Below are 19,902 nucleotides of genomic sequence, written 5' to 3'. Positions count from 1 at the left end.
GAAAAGGAAAATGACTATCATTATTTAGCCGGGACTTGAACCCTAAGCTACCCAATTTGCATGCTGAAAATAAACTACAAGAAATAAACATACTACCATTGACCCACCACCACCTCCTAATCACATTAGTCCAATTTTTTTCCATTTCAACCCCTTCTTTTTTTTTGAGAGAGAACGATTTCTAGGATTCAAACGAAGTGGGGGGAGTGTGGATGTAGGGCTTTCTTTTCGATTTGATGGTGGGTATTGTGTAGAGGGAAATTTATTTTTTTTCTGCAAAATTTCTGAGAATAATCATTGTATTGGTACGGAACTGAAATTGTGCATTGCCTCAAAGCACGAAGACAATAAAAATTGAAAAATAAAAGAGGAAATATATATGGACCCTCCGGGTAGAATGTCAAGTTGTCAACCACCTAATACCTCAATCAAGTCTGACGATTTTGCATCACCACCCCTTCGTCATTGGAACTATGTTTCACTAACAACTTATTTTATTTTTTTGGTTTTGCCCTTATTTAATTTTTTTTTTATTTGTTAGTTTTGCACCAATTTTTTTTTTAACTTTTTGATTCGTCTCGTCGAAATCTACTTTTTTTTTTTTTTTACTTGAAAGTGGTCATTGTTCAAAATATGTAGGTAAAAGTAAAAAAAAAATTACTTTTCCAATTTTTCTCGTCAAAAAGTCAAAAAAATTTAGCACAAAACGAACATACACGAAAAAAATTTAAAAAAGAACAAAATCAAAAAGTAAAAAATAAGTTGGTGGGAACGGGGCCTTAACTTCCAAGGTAGTCACACAGCATCATCGTTGGAATTTTATTGCTCCCAGTCTTTATCTCATTTCAACCTTGACTCTGTTAGGAATGCCTTGTATTCTTTAGTCCCACATTGGTTAATTATGTTGTTCCCGTTTTTGTAGCCTATTATAAATAAGGCTTTTGGGGTACTTCTAGAAATTATCTTTTGGGCTTTCATATTGTGGCCTTTCTAGAGTTACGGATTATAGCCGGCTCTTTGTATCTCTTCTTCACGTTGGTTAGTGAATCCTCTCTCTCCTCGCCCGTGGACGTACCCATCTTGGGGAACCACGTATATCTTGTGTCTTTGTGATTTCTTGTTTAGTTTTCAATTTCTCGTTCTTAGCTTGCATTCATAGCGTTCGTTACAACAAACTGGTATCAAAGCCTTAGGTTGCAAAAACTAGGGTTTCGTTTCCGATTGTGGCTATGGCGGCTAAATTTGAGATTGCGAAGTTTGATGGGCAGAGCAGCAGTTTCAGTCTTTGGAGAGTAAAGATGAAGGCTCTGCTAACCCAACAAGGATTGCACAAGGTTTTGTTAGGCAAGACTAGTTCTGGAATCAAAGAGGAAGATTGGGATGATACGGATGCCAAAGCTCTGAGTTCTATTCAGTTGAGTCTGGCAGATGACGTTCTTCGCGAGGTGGAAGAAGAAACTTCAGCAGCAGGAATTTGGCTGAAGTTGGAAGGCATATATATGACGAAGTCGCTCACCAACAGGTTATATCTCAAACAACGTCTTTATACATTTCGTATGCGAGAAGGTATACCTGTTAAAGATCATTTAGACGAGTTCAACCGTATTATTATGGATCTGAAAAATATTGATAGTAAAATTGAGGATGAGGACCAAGCCCTAATTTTGCTATGTTCTTTACCACTTTCGTATGAGCACTTTGTTACAACCCTATTGTATGGCAAAGACACGATATCCATGGAGGATGTTAAGGCCAGCCTATATTCGAAAGAATTGAGGAAAAAAGTGTCAGGTGAGGGTGATGCACATGTGGAGGGTTTGTTTGTTAGGGGAAGAACAACAGAAAGGGTGGAGTCGAGTAATAGGGGAAGATCCAGATCATCAGGTAAGAAGAAGAGAAAGTGCAATTATTGCAAGAAACCCGGGCACTGGAAAAGTGACTGTTTAAAACTCAAGGAGAAGGAAAAAGAAGACCAGAAAGGGGGTAAAGTAATTGCTGGAATTGCTGAAAGTTCAGATGAGTCAGATAATGTGTTATCAGTTACAGAGGGCGATTCTCGCTCTAATACCGAGTGGGTTCTAGATTCTGGATGTTCATACCATATGTGTCCGCATAGAGAGTGGTTTTCTACTTATGAGGCGGTCAATGGTGGTACAGTTTTGATGGGCAACAACATGGCCTGTAAGACTGTTGGTTCAGGAACGATTCAGCTTAGGATGCATGACGGTATTGTTAGGACTTTATCTGAGGTTCGACATGTTCCGGATTTGAAGAAAAATCTTATATCCCTGGGTGCTCTTGATTCTCATGGTTGCAAATTCCTCGGTGAAGGTGGAGTTTTGAAAGTCTCAAGGGGTGCATTAGTACTGATGAAGGGTCAAAAGCGTGGTAACCTTTATACACTCCAGGGCAGTACAGTTTTAGGTGCTGCAGCAACGGTTGCTTCATCCAAGGTTTCAGATTCAGACTTGACTCGTTTGTGGCATATGCGCCTTGGGCATATGAGCGAGAGGGGGATGACAGTTTTGAGCAAACAGGGTTTGCTATGTGGCCAGAAAATTGAGAAACTGGATTTCTGTGAGCATTGTGTCTACGGCAAGCAGTGCAGGGTAAAATTCAGTACAGCTGTTCATCGCACCAAAGGCACGGTGGATTATTTTCACTCGGATCTTTGGGGTCCCGCAGAGGTAACTTCTAAAGGTGGTTTTCGATATTTTATGAGTATTATAGATGATTTCTCTCGTAAGGTTTGGGTGTATATGTTGAAACATAAGAGTGACGCTTTTAATACATTCAAACAGTTTAAAACTTTGATTGAGAATCAGACTGGTAAGAAAATAAAACGTTTGAGAACTGATAATGGTATGGAGTTTTGTCTTGGCGAGTTTGATAGATTTTGTAGTGATGAGGGCATTGTGAGGCATCACACAGTGAGAAAAACCCCTCAGCAAAATGGTGTGGCTGAACGAATGAACAGGACTCTTTTGAAGAAGGCACGTTGTATGTTGTCCAATTCCGGATTGGGCAAAGAATTTTGGGCTGAAGCCGTTTCCACAACATGCTATTTGGTGAACAGGTCTCCGTCGACTGCTATTGAGTGTAAGACTCCATTTGAGGTATGGTCAGGTCATCCAGCTGATTATTCTGTATTGCGTGTTTTTGGGTGTCCAGCTTACGCTCATGTGAATGAGGGTAAATTGGAGCCACGAGCCAAGAAGTGTATTTTCTTGGGTTATGCAGCAGGTGTCAAAGGGTACAGGTTATGGTGCTCTGATGATTTGAAGTTTTTGATCAGTAGGGATGTGACTTTTGATAAAAATTATCTGATTAAGGAGTCTAAGCAGGTTGATGATACAGTTCAGGAACATAGTGTTCCAAAGCAGGTGGAGTTTTTGGGTGAAGCTTCCGACTCAGGGAAGAAGCACATTGAGAAGCCAATTGAAGAGGAGTTCAAGAGTTCAGACACAGAGGTTGATGCATTAGTTGAGCAACCACGCACTATTGCTAAAGATAGGCCAAGGAGGGAGATTCAGCCTCCTGAAAGGTATTCGGCTTATTCTGAGATGGTGGCCTATGCTTTATCAGTTGCTGAGACAGTTGAGTATGAAGAGCCTTCCAGCTATACGGAAGCTATTTCGAGCACTGAGTCTGCACAGTGGTTTGTTGCTATGAATGAGGAGATTGAGTCTCTTCAGAAGAATCAGACATGGGAGTTAGTAGAACCGCTGAAAGGGAAGAGGATTGTTGGATGCAAGTGGATCTTCAAGCGCAAACCAGGTATTCCAGGGGTAGAAGACGCTCGGTTTAAAGCTCGGCTAGTGGCGAAAGGATACAGCCAGAAGGAAGGTGTTGACTACAATGAGGTATTTTCACCAGTTGTAAAACATAGTTCCATTCGCACTTTACTTGCTATTGTTGCATGTTATGATCTTGAGTTAGAGCAACTTGATGTCAAAACTGTGTTTTTGCATGGCGAGCTTGAGGAACAGATTTATATGCGTCAGCCTGAGGGATTTGTTGTTTCTGGTAAGGAGGATCACGTTTGTTTACTTCGTAAGTCTTTGTATGGCCTCAAACAATCCCCTAGGCAGTGGTATAAGCGGTTTGATACTTTTATGATAAGCTAGTCATATTTTAGGAGTGAGTATGACAGTTGTGTGTATTTTCGAAAACTTCCAGATGGTTCATTTGTTTATCTACTGTTGTATGTTGATGATATGCTTATTGCTGCCAAGAGTGTATCAGAAATCAACAGGTTGAAACAACAGTTAGGTGGTGAATTTGAGATGAAAGATTTGGGTGCAGCAAAACGTATTTTGGGTATGGAGATTTGCAGAGATCGAGTAGCTGGCAAACTATTTTTGAATCAGAAGTCTTATGTTCTTAAAGTGCTTGAGCGCTTTGCCATGCAGAACTCGAAGCCAGTCAGTACCCCTTTGGCAGCACACTTTCGACTTTCAGCTGAGTTGTCACCACAGTCGGAGGATGAGGAGAAGTATATGTCTCAGGTTCCATATTCGTGCGCAGTTGGGAGCCTTATATACGCCATGGTATGTACTCGTCCTGATATTTCACATGCAGTTAGTGTCGTTAGTCGTTATATGGGGCGTCCAGGAAAGGCACATTGGGAGGCTGTGAAATGGATACTACGGTATTTGTGCGGAACTGCAGGTGTTGGTCTATTGTTTGGGATTGTCAATTCTGGTGATCATGCTGTTGGTTATGTTGATTCGGATTTTGCCGGTTACCACGATAAGAGGAGGTCTCTGACAGGTTATGTCTTTACTCTGTCCGGAAGTGCCATTAGTTGGAAAGCTACTTTACAGGCTACAGTTGCGCTGTCTACAACAGAAGCGGAGTATATGGCCATTGCTGAAGCTGTGAAGGAGGCATTGTGGATGAGAGGTTTGCTTTGTGAGCTTGGTCTTGCACAGGGTGTGAGTTCAGTATTTTGTGATTCGCAGAGTGCTATACATTTGACTAAAAATCTGATGTATCATGAGAGGACTAAGCATATCGATGTCAGGTATCACTTCGTTCGGGATATCATCTCACAGAAGCAAGTTGAGGTGAAGAAAGTGGGTACGGCAGATAACCCAGCAGATATGTTGACTAAACCGGTTCCGGTTGCCAAGTTCAAGCATTGCTTGGTATTTGCAGTTGATCGCCCCTCGGGGGCATTTGGCGAGTGAGAGGTTAGAAGGGGATAGCTATATTTGGTGATTTGGTTCAGTGGAATTCAAGTCAAGGTGGAGAATTGTTAGGAATGCCTTGTATTCTTTAGTCCCACATTGGTTAATTATGTTGTTCCCGTTTTTGTAGCCTATTATAAATAAGGCTTTTGGGGTACTTCTAGAAATTATCTTTTGGGCTTTCATATTGTGGCCTTTCTAGAGTTACGGATTATAACCGGCTCTTTGTATCTCTTCTTCACGTTGGTTAGTGAATCCTCTCTCTCCTCGCCCGTGGACGTACCCATCTTGGGGAACCACGTATATCTTGTGTCTTTGTGATTTCTTGTTTAGTTTTCAATTTCTCGTTCTTAGCTTGCATTCATAGCGTTCGTTATCAAACCTTAGTCGTTGGAATTTACTTAGTCTTTATCTCATACTTATCAGTTAACCATGACTTTTCGAACCTTAGACATTTCCATTCCACCTCTTGTAAAGACTTTACACCCGGCACTCCATTTCCATTCCATTTCTGTACGTACAATAAGGGTCCCACGAGACCCAAGTCGGGCAATGTTACACATGCTCGGCATTTTATGATGCTCTACATTAATTCTTATTGGTGTTCGATCGGGATCCAAAATATAAGCATTTCTATTTTTTTTTCTTCCTATGGAGGCATGAATACTCAACCCATCTCAAATTCAAGGAGCCTTAGATTTTTTTTTTTTGTTGTCAAAAGTGAGAAGATTGTATTGATAAACGTCCAGCGATACTTACAAAACAGAGATCATTACAAAGAATTTGGACAAGTAAATCACTAGGCAATCAATGTCTTTCATCCTAACCCAGACATGGCCTGATGCAATAGCAACATTTTTAAACTGTTTAATATCTAATTAGGAGTCTCAAACGAGAAAAACGGAGACTTAGGTTCAATAAACTAAAATCATCCCACCGACGTTCCCAACCTCCACCTCTTTTGGATTGTTGTCCGACCACCAGCGCCACCAGCAAAAGGAGTAGTGGGAAAACAATAATCCAACGTAAATTTCAATCCTTCATGGGTCAAAACCCAAAGCCCACATAGCATGTGCACTTCCTCCTTCGGAAAATTTGGGTACCCTCGAACGATCCAACCCGTTCGGCATTTTTTGTGGTTAGATGCCCATCAAATGTTCCTTCTCAAACCAATGTGGGACTATGTGACTTTCACCTTATCAACACTTGCTCATTTTGATTTCTCATTCATCTCTTAACAATGGGACTATGTGAAATTTGCTCATTTTGGGACTATGTAAAATTTGTTCATTCTTTCACCGATTAAAACCCCTTAACAATGGGTATCTAACATTCACTTGGACCTGGGTCCCACTTTAATTATTGGGTCAAAACGCACAAAATAGCAAGGACACCTGGCTAAATGGGGTGATTGTTTAGCAGGCACTATAGTGCGCTGGTTAGACGGACCGTTATATAAGTTTTAATCCAAAGAGCCTTACTCAAGTATTATTAGTAGTAACTTCATCTCCTCTACAAAGAAAATGGGTGTTCTCAGATCTCTCTTCTTCCTTTTTCAAGTAATTCTCATAAACTTGGTTTCCTTCACCGTATCCTTCAATGAAAGGAAAGATTACTTTTGTAATTACACAAGTAGTAATACATACCAGACGAACCGCAACACAACACCCTCCTAGCCTCCCTCCTCAATAAGACAAATGAATACGGTTACTCCAGTTCCTCGGAAGGCGTAAATCCCGACACAGTTCATGCGATGGCGCTATGCAGAGCTGACGTTGAGCTCGATACGTGTCGTGAGTGCATCAAAAACGCGACTGCTATGCTCGGGTCTTGTCCCGACGGCAGGGCGCCAACGGGATGGCCAGCGTACGATCCCGACGACATGGAGGGAATCGTATGGTACGACTACTGTATGGTGCGGTACTCGCGCAAGGCAATGGAAGGCGTTTTGGCTGGCGATCCGAGAGTTTATGCGTGGAACGTTCAAAAAAATGCGACAAGCGTAGAAACATTCAAGGACGCGCTGAGAAACCTATTAATGAACGATCTACGAGTCCGGGCCGCGAATGGGGGGACCCGTCGAAAGTTTGACTCGGGTTACGCTCCCGGCCCGGACAACATTCCTATATACGCATTTACCCAGTGCACTCCTGACTTGTCCAAGCAGGAATGTGAGGATTGTCTCCAGCAGGCTATCGAGGATATCCCTATTTGTTGCGATTTCGCGCCGGTGGGAGGAAGAGTCCTCAAACCCAGTTGTAATTTCCGGTACGAGAACGCATCCTTCCTTGGGGTGATTCCAGGTATGTAAGCCTAAATTTTGTTTTTCCATAGGCGGCTTGTCTCCAATTCAACCATGGATACAGCACGAGGTGCAGTCCGGTCATATCCAAGCCCATTCCAGCTCTAGTTTGGTATATGGTAGAAGCTGGCCGGATTACAACTTGAAGAATCTATTTTGTTTTTTTATTTAAGAATTGATATGTTGAGAATAGATTAATGATTTTTTTTGCAGATCTAGGCAATGAAAATAATACTAGAACGCGAACAATCATCATTGTTGTTGCTTCGGTAATTACATTTGTGATACTTGTCATTGTCTCCTTTTTCATCATATTAAGAAAGAAGAACCAGGGGGACAACCTGGGGAAGCCAAGGACGTATGTTGAAGGTAAGTTTTAAGATAGTTTTTGTCTACAACTTTATTAATTTTAATTTTTCGATTTCTTTCAAGAAATTCTGAAATGGGTTAGGAAAACTAACAATTTCTTATTAGTGTCACCCCCACTATTTAGGCATTTCCAACACCTCCAGATTATGATTAGAAATAGAGGTAATAATTGAATTTGAATTTGTAGATAAAGAGTATAGAGAGAAATAGAATAATTAATGGTTAGAAATAAGAGTAATGATCAGAGAGATAAAAAAAAAAGAAAAAATAAGAATAATGATTGAAAAAAATAAGATAATGATCAAAATCTAAAATTTTAAACCTTTAAACGAACGGAATTATTGTATTTACATGTAAATCGAGGACCATAGAATATGATCAATCTCATCAATATGAAAAAGCATAAAAATACTATTGTGCTTGTAACCTGATGGTATTATCAGATTTTTCTCTTGTCAGAGGCCAAGCCAGGGTTCGAGTCCCATTAGAGGCATTTTTAGTTTAGGATTATGAACAGTATTTGAATCTACTATGGACTAACTTCCCCCTAACTTTCGCTGATGTATACCGTTTGTCAAAACGAAAAAGCAAAAGATGGAGCATAAAATACAATAATGAGCTTCCCATATGTAACACTTGGGCCACAATTAAACACGTAGGCAATACTGCTACGTCACCCATCTTTTTGTTGATCTGACCCTCGCAGAAGTCGTGTTACAGTATTTTTGCTTTTATGTGTATTAAACTTTATTCTGGTTATATATACTCATTCAGATGTTGAATCTGGGAGTGGGGATGGAATTAGCAGTGTGGAATCCTTGCAGTACGACTTTGATACGGTTACCGCCGCCACAGACAACTTTTCTGATGCTAATATGCTTGGACAAGGTGGATTTGGAGCTGTTTACAAGGTAATTTTATAGTAATAAATTTGGAATACACATATTTTGCCCATGCAGTGGGCAAGGAGTAGTGCTATAAGTAGTGGCGGATTCAAGAATTTTATACAGATGAGTCACCTTTTGGATACAAGACCGGCCCTAAGATTTCACAGTGAAAGATGAACCTTAAATATGGGACCGTCAAATATATTTTTTACAATAATTGTTAAGTGTTTTAATTAAGATCATGTAATGGGCCAAAAAAAAAAAGAAGAAGAACAAACTTGCCAGAAATATCTAAAATAAAAAAACAAAAAGTCCACACTAGTACTTCTAAAATTGAATAAAATCTTTTTAATGATGTTTGAAGTTTAGTACTTAATGAATTGGTAAAATTGTAAATGAAAGTTGTAAGTTACAGTGAGAAAAAAAAATTGAAACATTAAATTTTAGTGAGAGAAATTATGCACAGGACTTGGGAAAAAGAGAATACTTTTGGAGCATTAAAAACAAAGCAAAAGACCCCAGCAAAAGTCGAACCTAGGATCTGCTTGAGAAGACAGGGAGAACTTACCACTACACCACAAATGACTTTTGAGAGAAATGAAAACATTTTTACTATTTATTAACATTTCAGCTGGGTTACGTGACCCAGCTGGGCCTACATTAAATCCGCCCCTGGCTATAAGTACTAACATCCGGCACAGGGAAATCATACCGACGGTCGCGCCGGGCCGGTTCTGGCCACCGGACAGTCGATCTGAGTGGTTCAAAAATTTAAAAAAAAAAAACGAAGGGGCCTACGTGATAATTAATGGCATCCGATGTGTCTAGGGTGCTTGATCTAAACACCTTTTTTTTTTTAAATTTTTGGACGGTCAGATTAGCCGTCCGGTGACCGAAGACAGCCCGGCGCGGCCGTTGGTACAATTTCCTTATGGGGGCGTCGGTACTCATATCATTTTCGAGCAAGAAGTGATTATACCATTCAGTATATATTGATGAAACTGTACAATTTATTTACGTAATTCAAAATGGAAATGGGGGACCCTACCGGGACAATATGGGCGTTGGCTTCATCCGAGCCGTTCATGCTCAGCAATGGATGGCTTGAATTTCATCTGGGTCAAACAGACCTCAGCTGTCCAGCCGAGGTAAAATCTGAGCTATCTATTGCCGAACATGAACGGTTCGGATGGGGCCAACACTTATGCTATATCCCATAAGGGACAACCGACGTGAGGGAGCGAGAGAACATGAGTGAGGGTTGAGGAGGGCGAACGATGACGTTATTTTTTTCACCAGGAGAAAGAGAATGACATTAGTGGGAGGGGAGAGGAGGTGTTTTAAGTTTTATAATCTCAGCCATTGATTTTAATAGCTGAAATGGAGTGTCACAATTTGTGTTAACTTTCGCGTGGAAGGAATCGACCCCTATATATACAGTTTCCTTCTACTTAAGGATCATTCATTTTGTTAAAATAGGGATTTTTCATTTCCAGATCATATTATGACAATCCAAATTGTTCAGCTTGTTAAGAACATATTGTTAAGGGTACCCTTGAGAAATCAGTTCAAAATATGATCGAAGAGCCCTTGCCGGTCATTTTTTTTGCTGATTTCTCGCGGGTACCCTTAAAATCACGTTTTGAGCACATTGAGCGGCTCGAATCATCGAAATTCAATCGGAAAATGTGATGAATGGGGAGGTGCGGACCGGAGCTCCGGACCACACCTCTTGACCTGATCCTGACTATGTGTGTGTATATATATATATATAGAAAATTCCTGAAAAAACAAGAAAAATCAACATCAACCTCATTACTTCTCACAACTCACTATCTCTTTTTTTCTCCACCCTTTCACTTTGCTTACACATTTGTTGTTATCTCACTCTTTTTCTTTCTCCACTCTTGCACTTTATTAAGTCACTTATTTAGTGGCCAATAAATCTTTCAAATAATTTGATAATTTTAGCTTTTTATTGTTTATTACAGATTTTAAAGTTTATTAGGAGTACCTTTCAACTTAGTTTTTTTTCTTCAAAATATCACATTATCTACTTTTTACATTTAATATATGCGTGTTTATACCCTATTCTTTTAATGTATATGTTCTTATCCTTTTATGTTGCAGTACATTTTGTTCAACCCATACATCGCGTAGGTTTACACTTGTACTATATAGAGATCATTAGAGTTGAAATGCTTTTGATAATTTTTTATTTTTTTATTATCTTTGTCTTTCGGAACCTTTGATAATTTTTTTTATGAATTAAATACAAAAAGAGCAGTGAAAATGGTAAAAAAAACAAACAGTATGAAAATTAATTATCCCTCCCATATTCACATGATTTGCTTCTATATATATGAATGTCAATCTAGTTGTGATGCACATGTATAGTTATGATGCTGGAATCTCAACCTTCCTCGATGTACCCATTATCAATTTTTCTTATTTATTTTTGCTATGAATAAGTAGATAAAATTTCTTTTGCCGATTAAAAATAAAGAACGAAAAATAGTGTAGATGGTAAAAAAGCTCATGCATTAATGTTCGATTACCTATGTTCTGAAACATTATTCGTTATATGTTCAGGGTAGGCTTTTGAATGGACAAGAAATAGCAGTGAAGAGGCTAGCTCAGGGATCTTATCAGGGAGATGTAGAATTTAGGAATGAGGTTTTGCTAGTGGCCAAGCTTCAACACAGGAATTTGGTTAGGCTCATTGGTTTTTGCTTGGAAAGGACCGAAAGGCTTCTTATTTATGAGTTTGTGCCAAACTCTAGCCTTGATAAATTCTTATTTGGTAAGACTATTGATTCTTGCTTGTCTAAAAGCTTTATTTCACTATTTTGTTTTTGTTTTCTGATCTCAAAAGACAGAGAAAAACCTAACAGTTCGAATTTCCTAATGAAAAACCTAGTGGTTCGGATTTCATAAAAAAATTCTCAAAAACTCATCCAAACACAGCATTAAACATTTGTTTTTTTAATCAAAAGACTAGTGTACCGGTTCAATTCATTGAAAGAAGAACAAGTCAACTCAAGACAAAAATAAGATTAAATGCCATGAGTTTTAGATTATTTTAATTCTTTTTTCTAAAAGAACTTTACTATATTTCTAAGTTTTACTTCCTATCGTCAAGCAAATTAAGTTCAAAATTTTGACCCCAAAGCGTAAAAACCTATTAAAAGACCGCAAAGACAACATTCTATGGGGTTATTTGGCCTTAATAAGCCAAATGACTTGGTTTTTTTTTCCATACTAAAAAAAAAAAGGCCAATGATTTTGGCACTCCCCATTTTGTTAATGACACTCCCAATGAGTGGCAAAATCAATTTTTGGCACTCCTCATTTTGTTTATGGCACTCCCCTTGCACTCCCCAAAGGGAGTGCCATTAACAAAATGGGGAGTGCCAAAATTAGCACCCAAAAAAAATCACATTTGTTAATTTTTTGTCAATTTTTTTTGTGTGTGAATTATTGCTTCGTCATAACAAGAGAAATCTAAAAAGTAAAAAACTACGATTGAAATCCAATTTTTTTTAATAACGACAAAATAAGCCAATAAGCCATTTTTTCCTTCTTAATTCAAAAAATTTTAGGTTTTGACTATAATTTTTTACTTTTCCAATTCCTCTCATTGAATTGAACCAATAATTCACAAAAAAATTAACTTATTTAGCCAAAAGCTCCTAAATTGCCTTTAGTGACGTAAGTATGTCTCTTGATGTGCATACCAAACTCATGATGATATAGTGTAGCATTACATTAAATTTCTTTCATGCATGTGCAAATTTAATTCTATACGCAAATTGAGCTTTAATCAACAGTACTATCAAAATAAGTGTAGATCCAAACAGGCGCGACCAGATGGATTGGGGGAAACGTAGCAAGATCATAGGAGGCGTTGCTAGGGGACTCGTGTATCTTCACGAAGATTCACAACTTAGGATTATTCATCGTGATCTCAAAACTAGCAATGTTCTTTTAGATGGAGAGATGAACCCAAAAATTGCAGATTTTGGCATGGCAAGACTATTTGCAGTGGATGAAACCCAAGCGATTACAAGCAAAATAGCGGGTACCCGGTAAGTTTCAGTATCAATTTCATTTCCAAATAATTTGCAAAATTCTTCCAAAAAAAAATTGACCGTATAATGTCTAACGGGGAAAAAAGGTAAAAACTATGGTTGTAGATTTTGAAAATGAGTTTTTGAAATAAAGATCTACAAAGGGTTATGCGTTTTTTTGGTCTGTAATGATTTATTTTTAAAATCTTATCAAATTCTTTTACTTTTATGGGTAGATTAAGTCTACATGAACTTAAAAAGTAAAAAGAGTGATCAAAATTTAACAAAGGCTTGTCCCATTGGGTGTCTGTTGGTTTCTTGCTAACAGTGTCATGGTACAAAAATTTGAGAGGCGGAAAAGTAGGTTAAGATCTTGCGAGAAGAAGTTGCTCGATCAATACATTTCTTTTTCTACTGTCTTGTACTAATTTCATCTTAAATCCTTGTGATGAATAAAATTATTTTTGCCGATAAAAAAAAAATTTACAAAGGCATTTGATTTTAATTTTTTTAGGGATTTTTTTTTATAAATCTTACATGCTTTTACTTTATAGGCAAAGATACGTTAGGTATACTCACAAATTAAATAAAATTTGACAAACTTGTTAAAAACCTCACTGAAGACAAAAAAAAAAACCGAATCACATAGCAGTCATAGATGCTCATAATTGAGTTTCCTGATCAAGGAAACGAACCAGGCCTAAGATGTTGTCCAATTTTGCAGTGGATATATAGCTCCGGAGTACATGATGCATGGACAATTATCTGTCAAGTCAGATGTCTTCAGCTTTGGTGTCTTAGTTCTGGAAATTTTGAGCGGTCATCAGAACAATTCTTTCCGCGCAGAGAAGAATATAGAGGATGATCACACTAACCTTTTAAGCTATGTAAGTACACATATTAATTTTGTGGAATTTTACCAACAACAAAAAGTTATCCTATGAAATTTTAAAGTCAATAACAAGGTACGTACCCACTCATTTCTGGCTTTTGAAACTCTTAGTCCATGATAAACTAACTACAAGTCTACAAGGGAATTTTTTTTTCAATTTTTTTTGCCAAAGTTTAGATAGGATTTCATTTAATCAAGAACAAGAAACCATGTAAGGAATGGCTCTCATCCTCATGAAAAGGAGGTAACAGCAAAGGAGGAGGATAAAATTCCAAAATACAAATCCTACTTCCTCGATCTCACAACATTCTTGGCCACATAGTGTGCCGCAGAATTGCCAAGTTTTCGCACAAAACTCACCTCTAGCTCGTCAAAAACACCCCTCAAACGTCTTATGTCCGCATAATCCCCTCAAACTCACCTCTAGCTTGTCAATACTCATCCAATACAGTCGTTTCTACTGCTATCAAAATTGTGCAATACTCAATCCAATACATACGGTATAAAATTGCGGATCAAACAAATACATATTGATATAATATTTTCATGATTACGACGCTCGATTCTTGATATATCTCACTCAATGAACTTCTGATACCGTTACTCCAATTAACGCTACTAATGTTACGTAATATATATTGCTTGATATCGTGATTAAAAACCATGTTGCATAGTCATGAAACCTTATTTCCAATGTTGAATTCTTGTAGGCATGGAGAAGTTGGAGGGAAGGAACAGCTTCAAACCTCATAGACCCCATGTTGAGGGCTAATTCTAGTTCCGCGAGTGAAATGATGAGATATATTCATATTGGCTTGCTCTGTGTTCAGGAAAATGTAGCAAGAAGACCGACAATGGGTTCGGTTGTTGTCATGCTTAGTAGCTCCTCTATAACTCTTTCTGTACCTTCAGAGCCTGGATTTTTCTTGTCTGGTACCAATTCAGAAGTAACAAGGGTAAATGGGGATAGCTCAGAGGCGAATGAGTCAACTCAATCAGTAAATGAGTTGACTCAATCAGTAAATGAAGTTTCACTTACTGAGTTAGAACCTCGTTAATTTGTGAATTGAAGGTGTTATTTTTGCAACAAGAAAATTTGTGGATGAGCATATGAACGATGGATAAGCCCATTAATTTTGTATCTTTTTTCCTTCCTCAATGTTGAACTTAATTTCATCGATGTAATAATATTTGTGTAGTGCGGGGTGCACTACAGCACCCACGGATCCGCTTCTTTTTATACCTCACTTTGTAGTAAAATTTGACCCCATTTGGCCTACCTTTCTCGTTATGCATCTTTTCTTCTTCTTATTTTTTTCCCCTTGTTGAACCCATTCAAGTTCAGGTCAAAACTTTGCGATGGTTAGACTCTAATTTCGGAACGTATCAAAAAAAAAAAATATTTGTCCATTTCAAATATCAAAACAAAAATGTTGTAAGTTTCTCAAATTGGGTTGATGAATTAGCTTCCGGCGTACTTTTTTTGTTATGAAAGGCAAAAAAAATTTAATTAATCTCTGAAATTGTTACAAGGATTGATGTCATCATATCTTTAGACCCAAACAAGATACAATGCTAAGAATAATCTTATACCCATCTAAGACCCAAACCCGAGATTAGCAAGAAGCCAATCAAAAGAACATTTGATCAACGGTCTTTTTGGTTATTTTCTCTTAATCTATACTAGAATCTAGTCAAATTCTTACGTCATTATGTTAATTGACGAGATGAATAAAAAAAAATGAAAATATATATCAAAGTTGAAAAAAAATTCAATAAAGTCTAAAAAGACGAAAAAGACAATCTTTTAGTGTCTTTACTCTTTAGCGTCGTCTTTTATGATTTTTTTATTAAAATTTGGTCTATGTTTTTATAGTTTTTTTATTCCCCTTGTTGAGATGAATTATGCGATTTTAAAATTATGACGAAAAACTAAAAAAAAAAACTAAAAGCTAAATAATATTGATTGTCTTCTCAAAATGTAATTTATTCAAAACCCAACCTGCAACACCTCAATTTTCGGACACGTTAATTAAATTATTTATAATTGATTTAATAAGCCATAAAACTGATCTAAGAAAGGAAATTTTATTAACCAAAGTTTAGCTACGAAAATCTCAAATACTAAATTCAAAACTACTTAACTGTCTTACAACTTAACAAAATAAAACAGAGTTGGACAAATGTGATAACACTTTTGGAAATTCAAATAACAATACTTAAAATTAACAGAGCTTTTAGGTAAGACATCCAAGGCTCGACAAACTCTCCTTCCTCAGCTGGGAGGTTCTCAACCTGATACTGATCATCATGTAAAGGATTCTGTTCCTCGATCTTCTGATTATCTGGCATGAAATGCCAGTCCAACGGCACTATAATGAGTTTTGAAACTTAGTAGATAATTTCAACCCTACTAACCCCATACATTGCAATTAGCAGTTCAACAATATAACAATTGATAATACACAAAAGGTACATGATAGCACATCGTCTTTTTATTTACTATCCATTAACTTACATGAAATCTAGAGATCTTCTCCACAAGATCTTTTCCTCCCACATCCACTAACTACAACTATCTCATGGGTCCACCATTCCTCTTGCTTGTCCTACACCAGGGTCATAGGTGAGCGCACTTAAGACCATAACAGGATAATCGAGTCCTCCCATAACGCATCGTACATTAGGGCAGGACGTACATTACTTACCACTAACTATAACCGTCTCATGGGACCTATTCCCTCTTGAACAAAGAAGCGAATTTTCCCATGACGCATTATACATTAGCGTCATTTCTCATCATTGGGTTCCGCAGGTAACCCATGTCAACATAGGGCTCCATTGGTTACCCTTTTCAACACAGGGCCCCATTGGTTACCCTTGTCATAGCCATGGCTTAAATCACAATCCACAATCTCACACTTCCAACACTTTACCAATTTCCATTTACTTAACATCGTCTACATGAGCCACTACTCGTAACCACCTAAGAATCTAAGTCCATTCTAGCACGTACAACATGATACAATCAACAACAACTCAAACATGATATATTTTAGTGAGACAACAATATAACAATTGATAGATGCAAATAATTAAACATGCAAGAGATTTGGATTGGGCCGATACCTTTTGTATTGTTGAAATTTTTATATCGAACAAATATGTTACTTAGTAATTTTATTAACTTAAGATGTTATAAGTACACTGTATTTAGATTGTCCAGTAGTAATTTCGTACACCTTAGGATAACTTGGTAACTTAGTAAATTGTTATTTCTCATTGAGTATTTAGGTAGGTCTTAAGATGTTATAAGTAATGAAAATATTTTAGGACTTAGATTGTACGTACAAATTTCCTCAGGGTCCAATTGTACTTTAATAATTTCTACGGTGACCTTGTAGTTGGTGAAACCCAGGGCTCCTAATTTATTTGTCCATAGTATGATTTTATCAGTTTGTAGGAATGCATGTTCTTTACTAGTTAACACTAATTTTCTTTTATTCTTTCATACCTACTGGCCTTCTTGTTGTGCATAAAAAAAAATATTATACTTAATGTTTAGGTTATAAAAATGCCTATCTTTCGTTTCATTCATAACTAGTCAAGTTTAATATTTATTATCTATTATAAAATTTTATCTATAATAATATATTACATAAAGTGCATTAATCTTGAGTACGAACATCTAATTAGGGTTGTAGATCTGTAGAAGAACGAAGGCTTTTAGAAGGAGAAGGAGAAGAACAAAGGTTTGCAGTAGTTCCTCGTCCTCTGGGCCAGCGTAATTTTTGAATCAAAAATTTGATTTTTCTAACGAAGAGTTTGTAGATCTTTTGTTGTTGAGTTTTTGTTGTTGAGTTCGTTGATTTTTTGAACGAAGGCTTTTGTTGTTGAATTTGTAGATCTGGTTGAGTTGATGTATTTCTGCTGTATTTACGTAGTTTTTTTTTTCCTAATACGATGACCCGACCGAACCCGACTACTCCAATCCGACCACATTTCGGTCGGAGCCCGACCAGTGGTTCGATCGGTCTCGGGTGGGCATTACGACAATCTGACTAAAGTCGGGTCGGGATACTGGTCGGGTCGGTCTCGGGTGGGCATTTCGACAATCTGAGAGAGAGAGAGAGAGAGAGACCTGTGCACCAACGGATCTTTTCGAATCCAAGAACTGGTTGTAAATGCCATATAACCGATGCTTCTCTGCTTCTGACACCGATGGTCTTGCCTTGGATGCAACGGAATGCAAAAGGCTCTGTGTGACGACCACTATCATTTTTCCAGGCTTGTCGCTGACTAAAGTCGGGTCCAACCCGACCTAACCCGACCCAATCCTACCCTTGGCCAGCCCTAATGAGGATGCCCAAATTGATTTTGGCACTCCTCAAATTGATAACCACACTCTCTAGGGGAGTGCCAAAATCAATTCCATACAGGAATTGATTTTGGCGCTCCCCAAATTGATTTTGGCACTTCCCTTTGGGAGTGTGGTTATCAATTTGGGGAGTGTCAAAATCACTCCCCAAAAACCTCTAATATAAGCATGCATGTGCTAGAGAAAGGAGGGGAGATCAGTTTGTTTTAGGCTCCATTTGCTTGGGCATAAAATATTTTTCGGTGTTTGGTTGTGAAAAAAATTAGAAAAACATTTTACATGTAAAATATTTTCCATCAATTGGATGAAAATGACATACTGAAATCTTTCGTAAGTTATTTTCCGAAATGAATCCGCTGCCTTCTACTAAAATTCTCACTACTTAGTTTCCTCGATCATTAGTCCTGATCCACGTTCAATTCCAATATTCACAGATCTCTCCACCGTTTAAGGCCCCCCCTCTCTCTACACTATTTTGTTGATTTCTGAAAATATTTTCAAGTCCCAACCAAACACCGGAAAATAAAATTTTGAAATTTATTTTCTAAAAAAACATTTTACATGGAAAACAGTTTACATTGTAAAACATTATACATCGAAATAAACGGAACCTTAGAGTGTGAAGGAGAGCAAAAGGGCTTATTTTCTGCATGAAATTTGGTTTTAGAAAAAAAAGAAGTGAAAAACAAGCCTTCAAAATCTAGTTTTTCAAATCAAAACACTACTCCCATACACTTCCTTTCATTGAAGGAAACTGATTTTCGTGCTCCACTTTTTACTGATAGCGCTCCAACTTTAACGTGAAGTTACTAGTAACTTCATAAAAAAAGTGTAGCGTCATTAGTATAAAGTGGAGCGCGAATATGAGTTTCCTTCATTCAAACACCTGATTTTTCTCAAACAAAATAGCTATCAACCCTGTTTTCGAACATCCATCAACAAAGGAGCCTTGCTTCAAGCCAAACAAAGGTAGAAAGCCATCTTTGGCTATTGTTTTCTCCATCCTAGGGGGAGCCACTAGGCTCGCGTCAATTTCTTATACTGACTATGAGCTCAACCTTTACTGTGAACAAAGAAGAAGTTTAAAACTTCTGAGTTCAGAAGGATCTGAGCGCTCATGACCAGTTCTTGAGCGCTCAAGTCCCTTGTAGAGCATCTAGGTCTTTTCCTTATGCTTTTTGATTAGCTATAGCTGTTGGGTCTAAAAGTAGTTTATGATTTGCTAAGTCAAGGCTTTTGATATTCTGTTTAGTCTTAAAACATTCAAAAACTTCATCTAATGCTTCAAAATTCAATTTTTTTTTTTTGTTATAAATGCTTTGTCCATTCATTTATTCCGTGGTTTCAACCTATTCGTAAACAGTTGTGAGCCTCACATCACGCTTGAGCATTCAAGACCAATTCTCGAGCGCTCATGAGTGTTACACAGCGCTCAAGAGTGGTGTGCAACACCAAGTCTTTATTTTGTTTGTTGTAAACACTTATTTCAAGTTAATATGGTTTCTGGGTGTGTACTGATCTTTCCAGAGTTCAAATCAAATGTTTCAAAGCATGCAAGGAAATAGAACCTGAGCACTCAGGTCCAGTTTTTAAGTGCTCAGGTCCATATCTGAGTGTCTGAGCGCTCAACAGTGTTAGCAGCAATAGTGTTCTATTTTGTTGTATAACCTATCACATGTCATCTCGTGCTTTACTATTACGTACAACTGTACATGTCAGTATCTGGCCAGTACAAGACAAGGAGTTGGTCCAAAAAAAGAGCTGTTAATCGCCCCCCTCCCCCGTGTCGGGGGGGTCTGACACTGGGCACAT

General features: G+C 37.8%; 1 pseudogene; it reads left to right on the top strand.

Annotated features, from left to right (window-relative positions):
• The first annotated feature begins 6,686 nt into the window (after positions 1–6,686).
• On the top strand, positions 6,687–14,991 carry LOC131300327 (cysteine-rich receptor-like protein kinase 44; annotated as a pseudogene).
• Positions 14,992–19,902: the final 4,911 nt, after the last annotated feature.

Source organism: Rhododendron vialii, chromosome 9a, assembly GCF_030253575.1.
Source record: "Rhododendron vialii isolate Sample 1 chromosome 9a, ASM3025357v1".
Lineage (NCBI taxonomy): Eukaryota > Viridiplantae > Streptophyta > Magnoliopsida > Ericales > Ericaceae > Rhododendron > Rhododendron vialii.
This window is presented reverse-complemented; position numbering and strand designations above follow the sequence as displayed.